Source organism: Anoplophora glabripennis, unplaced genomic scaffold (assembly GCF_000390285.2).
Source record: "Anoplophora glabripennis isolate ALB-LARVAE unplaced genomic scaffold, Agla_2.0 scaffold113, whole genome shotgun sequence".
Taxonomy (NCBI): domain Eukaryota; kingdom Metazoa; phylum Arthropoda; class Insecta; order Coleoptera; family Cerambycidae; genus Anoplophora; species Anoplophora glabripennis.
The window spans coordinates 674,192-688,821 of NW_019416240.1; the positions used below are offsets into that span (position 1 = coordinate 674,192).

The 14,630-nt window shown below is 31.5% G+C and overlaps 1 protein-coding gene across 8 annotated transcripts in view; it reads left to right on the forward strand.

Moving 5' to 3' along the window:
• The window catches only part of LOC108905968 (phosphatase and actin regulator 4), a 285,928-nt gene that overhangs the window by 252,486 nt on the left and 18,812 nt on the right, over nt 1-14,630 (forward strand). The window contains exon 1 of one of the 8 annotated variants that reach the window (XM_023455854.1): nt 8,702-8,836. The exons of 6 other annotated variants lie outside the window; for them this stretch is intronic. The gene's annotated coding sequence lies outside the window, so the exon portion shown is untranslated. Of the gene's footprint in view, nt 1-8,701; nt 8,837-14,630 lie in introns of those variants that run through there. One more of the 8 variants, XM_018709063.2, reaches the window with a different exon arrangement.

The window sequence follows — 14,630 nt, forward strand, 5'->3', positions numbered from 1 at the left end:
TCATCAGCGTACTGATGCATTTTACAATGTTTCAAATAGGAGGCGAAGTCAGCAGTATATATAGAAAATAAAATCGGTCCAAGTATACTATCTTGAGGCATGCCTTTATTGAGTATTTTATAAGATGAAAATTTATTATTTAGAAAAACCCTCTGGCGTCTACCATAAAGATAATTTTGAAAAAATGAAATAGCAACTGGATTAAGTCCAAAATATTTAAGTTGTTGTAGAAGAATTTTATGATTTAATGTGTCAAACGCTTTGCTGAAGTCGAGCAAAATTAGACATTCGTACTATATTACACTAACAAATTTAGTACAAACTGTCGTAAATTGAATAATAAGAAAATCAATTTTAATGTTGTTTTTTATAAAAACGAAACATAATAATTTCACAATTTTGGGCAAGATTTAAAATTTTTACAGTTTTATTCTTATACCCTCTTATTTACCATTTATAATGAGCAGTGGAAATAATTGGCTAATTTTTCATCTTCAAGCATTTCCATTGCCTCTTAAATTTAAAAACTGGAGCGTATAAACTTAATAAATTTAAAACTTTAAGCCTGTATAAAAAATATTCTGCATTATAAATTCATTATATTTGACATGGTGGGGTTTAAAAGTATTCCATGGCCCGCGTTAATTTTTTTTATGAACCCTTTTTTGGAAAATCACTTTGGAGATTGTTTTTATTAAAAATCTGACAGCCTAATATTAATCAGCGTCAGTTATGTATCTGTATCTCAAATTTTATCAGTAATTGTTTTATACTATATATAAAATTTTAATTTATGAGGCCATTAAGAATTTTAAATTTTTCTTTGTGACGCATTTTCTAGATGTACTTGTAGATGTACTTGTAGAATCAATGGTGATTCAGTCGGTACTTCATAGATTGCTGTGAGTTTATTCTGATCCATTTTTTGGGAAATTAGTTTATAGATTTTTTTATTCAAAATCTATTTATAGTAGGATCGTATTCCATGCAAAATAGAGCAAAAAATTGTGGGTCTTTTATCAAAGGAAAATCGTGTCATCATTTTTAGGAAATTTAATGTAAAATCTGATATACCGCATCATACGGATTGTGTTCTGGTAGTAGTTGTAGTCGCCCAGGTGCATCGAATGCACGAAGTGGTCGGTTATACGTCAAATACTAACCTGGCGAGCTTGGTCGTAAATCAGAGACCGCCTCCAAAAAACAAGTAAACAACAGTGGCGCGTACAGATGTAAAATGTAGTACATAGGTGGAATTTAAAAAACAAATTGGATTTATAATAAATTACATTTAAAAAAAAATAGTTTATGAGAATAAAGGAATTTTTGTAGGAACAAGGGTGCCAGACGTGAACTGATCCCTTCATCCCTTCATAATGCATAAAAAATTATTCAATTTCTAAACCCCTCAAAACCGTACTGCACTGGATCCCTTGACAGGCAATGACTTATCACTTTGCATTGAATATGATCCTACTATACGTATCTTTAATCGGCAATACTTAAAACCCCTCTATCTTTTTCATGAGTAATTTTTTATACAAGATGTAAGTTTAAGTACATCTAGAAGGCCACAAATTAATTCGAATCATGCATCCTAAAAAATGTTTAATTTTTAGTGGCAGTGAAAAAAACTTAAACCTTGTATAAAAACATTCTGCATTATAATAAAATTAAATATTAAATTGTGCTGATTCAGTCAGATTTTAAATAAAACAAATCTCTTTAAGTTATTTTCCAAAAAATAGTAGCTGGCTGTGGATTGCCAACTGGATCATTGTAATTGGTTCAGCTAGCAGGAGATACACGGAAAAAAATCATTCGAATCGGGCGTTACAAAAAGAATTTTACATACTGTATATATTTTCTAATAGAGAATCATTTACTAAAGAAAGTAAAATTTCATTATTAGAAGCATTAGTATTATTATAGATTATATATGACCAAGAGCATAATTTACAAAAGAATTCATCCAAAATTGAAAAAATTGGTAGGTAGACTAAAAATTTTACAACAAATGTTTCATAGCTAGTGTCTGGTTCACGAAATTTTGCTATTTATAACGTTCCCTTACCTTTATGGCAAAATTCAGTATATGTAGAACTGATGTACGCAACAATGTAAGATTTAAATATACAGAGTGGACAATTCTGTAACTTAATAAATAAAATGTTTATCGTAAAATTCCGCCGAATTACGGTCTCTCGTCATGTCATCGATATTTTTTAATTTTTGTTTTCGCTTCCCCTTTACGCAAAAATTGTGGACACTAAACTTTAGTTAATATGTGAATTCTATTTATAGTTACAATATCTGATTGAATGAGACGCCGACATTGAACATGTAAATCTTTATTTTTAAATTCTAAACCTGTTTCGTCAACAACCGGTTCTACTAATTCAATATTGTCTGGTGGTATTTCGTTTTGTTCCGTTTCAAAGGGTCTCCAAAATGCTATGTTGTAATAATATTAGTACACAAAATATCCCTCTTATTTCTCCCTTCGCAATTGTAATACGAATGATTATCTGAATCACACCAAATTCCGCATTGCTGCACTGCACTGTTAGGCCATTTGTTAACAATTGAATTTATGGCCACGTCACCCAGTGCGGCTGCGTTTGTGCCGCGTTTTCCCACGTGCTCATTCTTCAACTGGGCGACCAGACCTGTATGTGGGTATTGCTAAATAAATATGGGAGCAAGTTTTTCAAATATTTCAATGCCGACTTGCTGCGTCAGCGACCGAACCTGGTACATACTGCCAACCTCTTCGTTCTTCAATTGAGATCGGAAAGACTGTACCTACTAACAAATCAATCACATTCAGATCAAATTGGTCAAAAAACTATCGAGCAGATGATAAGGTCTGGAATTGTTATTGTCGCTTATCAAGTAAGAAAAAATGTATACATTAAGGAAATTTCGGTAAACACTTCCTTATTTTATTTTTTTCCGACACATTGCTTATAAAAAGTAACAAAAAAAATACGTAACTATATGTATTTGCAATTGAAAAAGCTTTAAAATAAAAAATTAATCAACCTACCCTTCCATTAAAAAAAAAAGTTGGGGGTTACAGCAACCCCCCAAAATTCAAATAAAATAATAATTCAAAAAATAAACAAATCTCTTTGTAATAATCCCCCATTGAAAATAAAAATTAAGATGTTTCAGGAATTTTACGACAAACCTTAATTTATTAAATTACATAATTTGTGCCAATTAAACTTTCCACTCTGTATTATAGTGCCAGCAAATAAAACTTTTTTATTTCAGTGTTGTTTTATAGTCTTTCCGAAGTCAGTTGAACATGTATAAAATGCCTAGCAATAAAATTTAATGAGTTTCATAGGCGGCCCTAAAAAAGTGTTCTGCTAACGGTAAAAAATTATAATAACTTGTTTATAATGTGTAGAAAACTATTATATGTTCATTTGGCCAACAACATATTTTAATAATTTATGTCTTCAAACAATTTTATTTAATATTTATTATATTGATGGTAAATTTCGTTTTGTTCCGTTTCAAAAGGTCTCCAAAATGCCATGTTGTAATAATATTATTTCTCTCTTTCGCAATTGTAATGATTAATAGAAGGTGCCTATAAAAAATTAAAATTACCTGAATCACACCAAATTCCGTATTGCTGTACTGCACTGCAATTTGTCAACCCCTTGTCAAAAGCTGAGATTTATTGCCCAGTAGCCCAATGCAGTTGTGTTAGATGTCGTTTGCCCGCGCTCGCATTCTTCAACTGGGTGTATACATTTCTACCACCTCCACGTGTAGTTCGACCAGACCTGTGTATGGGTATGGCTAAATAAATATGGGAACAAGTTTTTCAAATATTTCAATGCCGAGTTGCTGCGTCAGCGACCGAACCTGGTACATACCGTCAACGTCTTAGTTCTTCAATTGATATCGGAAAGACTATACGTAGCGGGTAAAAAAATATAATAAATAAGAACCTGTAATCTACCATTATTGAAAGTTAATGTTAATGGTCTTATATAGCCCAACAAATAATTTTTAATTTCTGTATGTTTCTGTTATTATGTGCGACATTTTTTTTTATGTACAGATGTCAGCTCTAACAGCAATTTTAGCGAGTCACATTTACTAAATAGGAATATGGATTTTTCGCTACATATCCATTAAACAATAGTGCATATCGTAGTTTTCGCGACTCGAACTGCCGAGAAACAATGCCTATCGACCCCCTGGATAATAACCGTCGCTCTCACCGAGTAATAGGAAATTCCCCCGGTCACGTTTTTTCTTTTTTTTCCCATTGCACGTAACACGAATTTGATGTATGGTGCTTAAAATTGCCCCTGACAGTCGTCGTAGTGGATTTGTATCCTCGTGCCTCGAATTTCGACGAGATTCTTTTGTTTTTATCCAGAAAAAATGTCTTGTAACTTGTTACATGCAGATGATTTCTTAGACACATCTAAAGAAACGTGTTATATTTCTTTGAGATGTGAAATGTATATTTGTAACGCATTTAAGATGGAAACATCCACATAGAAATGAATCTTTGTTGATATTCTGTAACCACCAGTCTATATATTCTGGCTATGGAGTATAAGACCAAGTGTTTCTTATAGTCCAATTAAATAAGCCTTTAAATCGAAAATTTTGGTCAACTTGCCTGAATTTTTGATATGAGTTAGTTTGAGGTATATTATAACAATATGTGACAATAATTTTTTGTTCAACCCCCAGCCAAGGGTGAAAAAAGATAAAACAATGGAGTTTTTCAAGATAACTCGAAAGGGTCAAGGGCTAGAAAAAAAAGCTTCTTATAAAAGTTGTAAAACATACAATTCTACATAAAAATGGCATCTTGACTTTTTCTTGTACTATTAAAATTAACAGAGTTAGGGAGACTAGAAGAATATCTATTTCTATGAAAAGAAAGGTTACATTTTTTAGAGTAGATCGAAAAAAAAAAATACAAAATTCGTTCATTTTTCTGCTTATGATTTTTTTAAATTTCTGAAATCTTTCCTTAACTTCTAGCCTCCCTAACTCTGTTAATTTAATTAATACAAGAAAAAGTCAAGAGGCCATTTTTATGTAGAATTGTATGCTTTACAATTTTTATATTTTTTTTCTAACTCTTACCCGTTTTGAGTTATCTTGAAAAACCCCTTTGTTTTATCTTTTTTCACCCTTGGCCGGGGGTTGAACAAAAAATTACTCACTTATTCTCATCACTCATATCAAAAATTAAGGCAAGTTGACCAAAATTTCGATTTAAAGGCTTATGTAATTGAACTATTAGATAATTTGACATCATGAAAGCTTTCTTATATCTACAAAAAATCATGTAGGCGGTAAATTATCATCAAAATTGGTGTCAAATATGTACGTCTCATGAATGGTCGTAGTTGGAATAACTTCACACGCAATAGCATCTAATGAATGCTTTTGGCATGGTGACAAATTTGACATTAAGATCACTATCTCTTCCAGAGTAGGCGACACTTGGAGATCGACTACAAAGTTTATTTACAGATGTAATTACTGGTTATAATTCAACTAGTTGATAGAACTAATTACTTTAATGGATATTTTTGTGCCGCAGAGCTGAGTAATTCGTTTTATAAATTTAATCTGAAAATCTAGTCTAATTTTAAAAATAATAATGTAATTGGTATTGTTGTAAAAAGTCTAAAGCCTTGTTTAAATTACGATTATAGTGTAAACTAGGCTTAACAATTACGTTTTTTGTTTAAAAGGTATTGCTCTAATTCAAATTATGTCTAGGTATGTTAAAAAGTAGCTTTAGAGACAAGTTATTGATAAATAAATGGTATTGTAGAAATTATTCTAATATCACTTCTTTGACAAAGATAAACTCGCGTAATGAACCACAATAAAAGAGCTTAACAATTCTGCATTTTAGGGATAGCTTTTTCAAATGGCCTTTTTTTAAAATTTAAAATATCAATTCCAATTTTGAAAATAAGCTCGGCTATGTGGTTTAATACGCGAGTTTATCTTCGTCAAGAAGATAGTGTTAGAAACAAGAATTGGGAGTTTACAATATTTAAATGTCAGGTATGTATTCCTTTCCAATAATAATATTTGGATAATTATTAATTAGTAAGTATGAATTACAACATTTTCGTTAGTGATTGCGGCTGCAATTGGACGGGGATTTAGACCGCAGAGTAGTTGTTTTCTACAATATTATTAATAGTCAGTCGATAGGGTTTCGGTCTGTGTCAAACCTTGATAACCCGGAAATAACTACACAGGCCTGCTTTAAGTGATGAGTACAATAACAGGGTAATTTGCTGACAAAGTATTTTATCAGGAAAAAAGTTATTAACAATTGAATTGCGAAAATTCACTTTTTTAATAGTTTTCTTTAAATAACTCAGCGGGATGACTTTGTACGAAAAAATGCTTAAGACATGATTTGTCCGTAATAAAAATAGCTACAAAAGGGCGGTCCGATTACGAAATTTGCAATAACAAAGCAGTGAGATTGAAAAAACGTCAATTTTTCAAAGTTGCTGTAAAAATGTCAGTTATAAACAAAAAATGAGTGAAAGTGAAAACTTTCGAAAACTATAGTTCAATATATATACAATAATGACACTAAAGCCGAAAATCAGGAGAGCAAAACTTTTTGTTTGAAGCTTTGCCGACACTTTACACAAATTTATCATTTAAAGTAGGCCTGTGTAGTTATTTCCGGGTTATCAAGGAAATGTCACCAACAGTAACTTTTCGGCCTCTATCGACTGGACTATAATTATTAATTAATGCTTGTATTTGAATTTTCTTTTAAGCATATCTAGTTGTTGATGTCAAAGAGAATATTATAACTTCGTCAGTTAAGAATTTTATGAAAATTTTTAAATTTTTTTAAGAAAAATGCGGTGAACACAACGAAACCTTTTTAATTTAAAAAACAACAGTTACTTTCGAAAATATATTTACGATTTAAGAAATCAATTAGAATATGAATTAACTTCATTGTAAAGGGTGTTTTTAAAAAACGTGCCATAAATTGACTAAAAATAAGACGATTTGTTCTTATCAACCAAGAGTCCATTCTCTTTTGTTTCTGAGACGCAGGATGTCAATGATGATTTTTTAAATTTAATTTTGGTCACACCTTTGTCATAAAACAATATATTTCATTAAAATTTGGCACACCACTGGTTTTATACGGATGTTAATGCGTCAGAATTGTTCGTTTTCAACTATTTTTTAGAAGGTGCAAGCTACGAGCTAAAATTTAGTTTCATGCAAAAATGTTCTTGTTGAAATCACTGAAAATGAACCATTTTTGAGAAAACTCAGTTAACTATGTCAATGTCAGCTAACTTCTACTATTAAATAGTGTTTTTTGCAACTAAGTATATTCTGCAAAAATAGAGAAAACCTTGTTGTCAGAACTCATATAATAAAATCAACTTCCCAAGAAATTCACAGTGTGAGAGAAACTGTTCATTAATGGGGTATTTATTATCTAATAAAATCTTGTTTTTTTTTTGTTAAATTAAGTGTTAAATGAAAAAAAACAAGATTTTTTTTAAAGGCAAAAAATATACTTGACGATCTGCATCTCAAAAAAAGAGACAGTAGACGCAGAATCCACAGGAAAAAGTTGTATTTTTTATGTTCTATTGTCTATGTTATTTCTAGGCATCCTGTATATTGTGTTCGTAACGTTAACTTATTATCCGATGAATATTTTAATGACTAAATTCTATTCATTCTGCTATTCAAATTTCATCTATTTACGTTCCAATCGATACTATTTCCTGATTACCTGTATCAAGTTATACACGTAGTAAACTATGCCGGTGTCGTCTACTACTTTTCTTTTCTATGCTGTCCGCAAAACGTATTTTCTCTTTAGAATTAGTATTATATCACTTATATCAGTAATTTTTGCTACAATTTTAAAAACGTTCACAATAGGACGATAACAAATATATTAAATTTTAAGCTTCATTGTCATTGTATGTAAATTAAACATTCGAAAGGTTCAACATCGATTTCAAATTTTAACTATAGGACTTAGGAGGATTTAACTATAGTTTGCTCAAAAACTATGGTCCAAAGTTCCCAAGATCGAAACATTTCTTGTGCCATGAACGCCATCTACAATTTGCTTGGGAAAAATGCCAGTTGAGATCTTAATTAACATAATCGGGAACTCTATCAATCGATTTTTACAGAACTAAAAAAATTTTCTTTCCATTAACGGGTTATCGTGTCGGGGCTTTTATGTGAATCACCCTGTTTATAGATTTATTTCCTTGCGTTTTAATTGACAATTTTATGATTTTTTGTAGATTTGATGTTAATCCGTAACGGTGATACAGAATTTGACAAATTTTTCGCTAAATCAAGGAAATCGAAGAAAAGCCATGTCGAAGAAAAACTTTCTAGGCTAAACATCTTCAAAATAATAACTTATTAATATAATTTTTTGTTGCAATGGACATTTCTATTTGTATTATTAAAATTCATGTCGATCGAGGATGTAAATGTAAATATTTTAATTCGTTCAGTTGGAAAGGGTCCTCTCGCAGAAGAGCCCTCCACCACCGCCGAGCGGTGGCATGCCTCTGACGTCACGGATGCTGCAGGACGGTAACGATCCGAGAGATCGAGAGGGCGTCCCGACGCCTAGCAGGCGTCGCGGCGCTCAGTGCGGCCGAGCCCGGTGCTAAGACCTGTTGGTCTTCGAGAACACCTATCCGGAGACAAAGACGAGCAATTAGCCCTCTTCCGCTGAAGAGGACATCCGTCAATCAAGAACGACGTCGCGTGCTAGCCGGCCCGGCAGGAAAAGTGGGTGCGACGCGTGTGCTTTTTGTTTTGATGCTGATGCTTCTTGTTATGGTCCCGTTGTATTTGTAAATGGTATTGATTGGGTGGTTTTTTGGGTGTTTGTCTGTGTCTCGGTACGCCATTTGTGTTTGTACGGATACGATGAGTCATTCGGGGTGAAGGTTCTGGGGGTTCCGCATCGCAGTCGGGTTTTCCTAAATCAAAGCTCAGTCTTTTCGAGGTTTGGCGAATTTATTTAACAATATTTTAGGAGTTTTTTTAAGTTTTCTTGTTGCAGTTTTTACCATACCTCGCAAAATGCAGACTACAAATTGTATTCTATTAACATAGCATCATTTTTTATTTATTTTTATTACGAATTAATTTAATAACTTTTGAATACATATATATTTTTTTATATTTTGTTTGTTAATTTACGTTGCACATAACAATTTTTATTGTGACGCCACTAAAGATTGTAAAACAATTTATCTATTCTTTTTTCTATTAAGATTGATGTCACAAATAATAAACAGTGAAGTTGCAGTTGACTATCTTTTGTTAAAAAATGTAATTCTTGACTATTTTTTTTTAACTTTTTTTGTTGCATTTGTTTTGTTCGCATTCTTATTCCATGTTGTTTTACTGAAAGATTTGTTTTTCAATTTACCCATTTTTTAATGGATTTTCGTCGCTTTTACAGCTATATTCACTAATATTCTAGCGAGGACATTGTATGGGCTATCTCAAGGTTATCCTTGCCTCTCTCTACATGGACTCTTCTCCATCCAGATCGATCCTGTGCGGTAACGGATCTTTACAAGGTGTTGCCGATTCTTGTCTGAATAGACGAGCTTTATAGTATCATCTTATTGTTGGTATGACTGGTCGGTTAAATTCCACTTCTGGATGAATTGAAACAAAAATTATATGCATGTGCACAATGACTACTTTTTTAATATTTAAGAATGATTGCTTTTTATGAAATAAACTATTTCAATACAATTTGTATAAAAATGTTTCCAAACTGTATTATGAGTATTATGACACATAAAATATTTGTCGCGTTAATTTCTTTATTTATTTTTAAATTTGTGGTCTTGCCAAACTCCTTAAAGTTGTGTGCCTTTTTACAAATATATGTAGCTGTACAGGGTGATGCATCATTTCCTTTTTAATTACAGTGTACTCCATTACTGTTACGATATTTGAGTAGGACACAATGTAGACATATACAAAAAGTAAAATCAGTCATTGAACATCAATACGTCAAGATACTAATTTTTTTGAGAAAAACACCCGCATTTATTTTTTTTTTCAGGAAATGATTTAGATTACGTCATAAACTTTTTTATAAGACAAATAATCATCAAAATAAAAATATTCATGTTAAATAAATAATAATTTATAAGCGCTGTTTCCTAAATTTGGGAAGTTCGTTTTGAAAAACAATTAATCTGTGATATGTAACCACCGTAATCAAGAATTAGATTAAAATGTTTTTCTAACAATCCTTATCGATTGAACTCAAACAATATTCCTTGATACCATAAAAAATAGTCATGCAGAAGATATCTAATCTCGTACATAACCTTAACTGATAATATTACGGGAAGCAACTACTTTATGAGCTTCGTAAGTACCCCACTAGCATTGAATTGTATCGACAATATCTAATAAACAGCTAGTAATTAATAATTATCTAAAATAAAAATTGAAAATGATGTTTAAATACTATGAATACAAAAACACATACTTGACTATGAAATCGTTAAATCACGTTATATTTCAGAGAAAAATCTTGTATTCATGTTTGTTCTAACATCACTTTTGACAAAGGGCAACATGTAGAAATAGCTACGCTACGATAGAAAGATCTTACTATTTCAACATTTTATTTAGGATAAAACATTGTTTTACTCTATTTGATAGGTTTTTAGAAAAAAAATCAATTTATTTGAATTAAATAATAAAAAATATATATTTTTCCACATGACTTTTTATACAGGGTGTTTCAGAAAGACCTCCCGTAAATTCAAGGGTACGACAAAATAAGAACTTTTTCTCTTATGAACCTCTTGTTTTTTTGGGGTACAGAGCGACAAAATAAAATTTTTTAAATAGAAATTTTACGAAAATATCCAAACGGTGCGAAATATTTTTATGAAATTTGGTATTCCGGGGTTTTTAAGGACGCCAAATACGCTGGTCTAATTATTTTTTGTATATTTTATAGAGGGCGCTAGTTATGCTACATTCGTATTACATTTTAAGTTCTAATTTTTTTAAGGTTAGGTTTTTTACCATTCAGGCTCCAATTTCTAACGTACAATTTTATTTTCTAAAAATAATATACTCTTGTTAGAACTTCCTAATGTGGACGGTTTTCGAGAAAAAAGGTTTTTAATTGAACTTTTACAATATTACGGTAATTAACTTTATATCAAAATTTTAGTGATTGTTAGTGACTGTAGTTAGTAATGACTAATTACAGTCACTAAAATTTTGATATAAAGTTAATTAAAGTTTAAAATATTACTGAGAATGTATACGTTGTTTATGAGACATCCATCAATAAGTTTTGACATAAGCCTATTTTGAGAAAAGTCGCTTATTTTCTTCACCGTAATATTGTAAGAGTTCAATTAAAAGCCTTTTTTCTCAAAAGCCGTCCACATTAGGAAGTTCTAACAAGAGTACATTATTTTTAGAAAATAAAATTGTACATTAGAAATTGGAGCCCGAATGGTAAAAATTAGAACCTAAAATGTAATAGGAATGTAGCGTAACTAGGGCCCTCTATGAAATATCCAAAAAATTATTAGACCAGCGTATTTGGCGTCCTTAAAAACCCCGGAATACCATAAAAATATTTCGCACCGTTCGTAAAAATTCTATTTAAAAAATTTTATTTTGTCGTTCTGTATATCAAAAACAGGAGGAGATAAACATATAGTTCATAAGATAAAAAATTGTTATTTTTTGTCGTACTATCACCCCCTGAATTTATGGCAGGTCTTTCTGAAACACCCTGTATTTGTCCTATTCAGATATTTTAATACCGTCGAAGTAAATCGCATTAAAAGAGAATTATAGATCACTCTCTACAAAAATGTAAGTCATTGGTAATTTTTTTCACAAAACAAAAAAAATTTGTAACGACTTTAATATTACGTTGAAATTTATTATGCCGCATATTTTTGTATTTTTATATGAAAACTACGTGTTTGATACTAGTTTTTCGCGAAAATTATTCGCTAGTCAAATTGTCCAAGGCCGCTGTATTTATTTTTAACAGATAAAATTTTCGAGTATTTTTAGTGTAGGTCTAATGATTCCTCGCCCGCTTTTTACGAACTTCTAAAGAGCCGATCCGGGGTTTATTTGAAGATCACCCTCGCTTCGGGATGCAAAGAGTCTTTAATTCCGCCCGATTTAATCCAGCCCTAAATATAAACATGAAAAGCACCCGTGTCGGTAGGTAGCCGAAAATTGTTGTTGATGTTTTTTTTTGCCCACTTATTTTAGGCAATTACAAATGCTGCAAGCTCATAATGAATGGACGAGCTATTTTTACGCGGTTCAGCAACGGATCGAGATAAACCAGCTTGAGAACGTTAAATGAAAAGGAGAGCATGAGATATTTTTGTCTCGGTGAGGATATTGTGAAAAAGATGTGTTTTTATAAATAATACGATTGTGATTTAGTGGAATCCGAGGTATATTTAAAAAACATTATTTGCTAACAACATAATTTTTTATCTGTTGGCCATATCCATATTCCAGTGTTATAAATTTATGTATCTGTCTGAATAAAAAAAAACATACAACATACAACAACAATATTACGAAATTTCAGAAATAATAATAAATTCAACCATTTCCATTTGGAAATGTGATAAAATGGTGATTCCATTTGGAAATGTGATAAATTAATGATGTGATGTGATAAATTAATGATGTGAATTAATATCTGATAAATTTAATAAAAAAAATATATAAAGATGAAAGAAGACATGGCCATTTTCGAACAAAATTGCAAAAGAAATAATGGCTACAAATAAGTTGTGAATTTAAATTGTTATTCTTAATGAAGCAGAAGGCTGTGAAACTTAACGGATAATACAGGCTCTTGAAAACGAAACAGAGCGAATAACTCTCTTGTTTCGTTTTCAAGAGCCCACCCTGTATGTATATTGACATTTGAAACTAATTTGAATTGCATTTAATGTTGAAAGTGTCGGCCATTAACACTAACGCAGGTCCTCGCTCTTCTTCTCATTGCCTGACACACGTTCAAGTAATGTGGCAGTGTTACAAATAATCTCACTTGATCCTATTAACCCAAAGGAAGTAATCTAAGGGATTTAAATCTGATGACCTAGAGGGCCACGGTTGGTTGGGTTGAACTACGCCTCTGCCCACGCTTCTGTTTTGATATTCCCAAGTTACTAAACTGAAATGAGGTGGTGCTCTGTCATGCATAAACCATAAGCGGTTTCATAGATTAAGTGGTACATTGAGAAAGACAGGCAGTTGATTTTCAGTAAATCCTTGATATATTCTGCCGTTTAATTTTAATAGAAGAAAGAACAGTCCAATAAAATACTGTCCAATAATATCCATCCAAACGTTTAATGAGAACATATTGGTCATTCATTTTTCTTGTTGCGTGAGGATTTTCATATACCCATGCATGGAGTTGCGGGAGAAATTGGACTCGTCGGTAAAAAGAAATTAATTTAGATTTTTCAATATCATCAAAACATTTAGGAGAAGGGCCGCTGAAGGATGATGATGATGATAAAAAAGAAAGCTTTGGCATAAGGTAAATCTCGTTGAAGATATCCATGATATCCATACAAAATATGTATCTGCCATTTCTGAATTATAAAATTAGGGCTGACGTTTTATAAATAAGAAATAGCACTTCAAGCAAGATAATGATATAAGAAGTAGATCCATCCAGGAAGTGACGAAGCGTAAGGCTAAACTAGAGCAACTTCCTTTAATTCTTCGCATTCAAAGATCAGGGGAGAACATGTAAACATCAGAAAATATGTCTTTCCTATTTTGACCAGCAAATTTGTAAAGATACCCAGTCATTGTGATTAATGCATGTGTTAATAGTTTCTTAAAAGCATTCTACAGGGTGTGATTATGTTTATAGTACCATATGCTATTTTGTCTATGTAACAGGCGTGCAAAATTCAGGAAACGTAAGATAAACATACGAGCTTTATAAATTGTTCGAAAATGTCCGTTAAAAGTAAACTTTTTTTTTCACGAATGTAAGACTTTACATTCAAAACTTGAAAATATCAGTGATGTACCATTTTTTCTCAATGATACTCTGAGGTAAGAAGTTAAGCTTTATAGGACCTACTATAGTCTACAAACTTCAATAAACAATCTCTTCTTTTCCAATTTGTTATATAAGTAAAAATCATTTTTAAATTTATATCGCTTTTGGAATGATACTGACATAAAAAAGTTACTACCATAAAGAGCACTCGGTATGATCTGATAAAATGTGAAAATGCTAATAAAGCAATCCCAACAAACGCGAGTTCGTGGAACTGAATCGATTAGGACGAATTAATTTCCTGTTTTATAAACAAAACGGATATGAAAGTGTTTTTGATGTTGTCAATGCAAATTTAGTTGTTTTTCTAAATGCCAGATATTTTTTATTCAGGCATCTTAAAAGTTTTAGTGCCATGTGTTCGATTATTCACGATTCTGCATTGTACTTAGGGTTGCCAAGATAGCCAATAAATCATAAATCGAGCGGTTTTTTTCACTAATATTGCGGGACA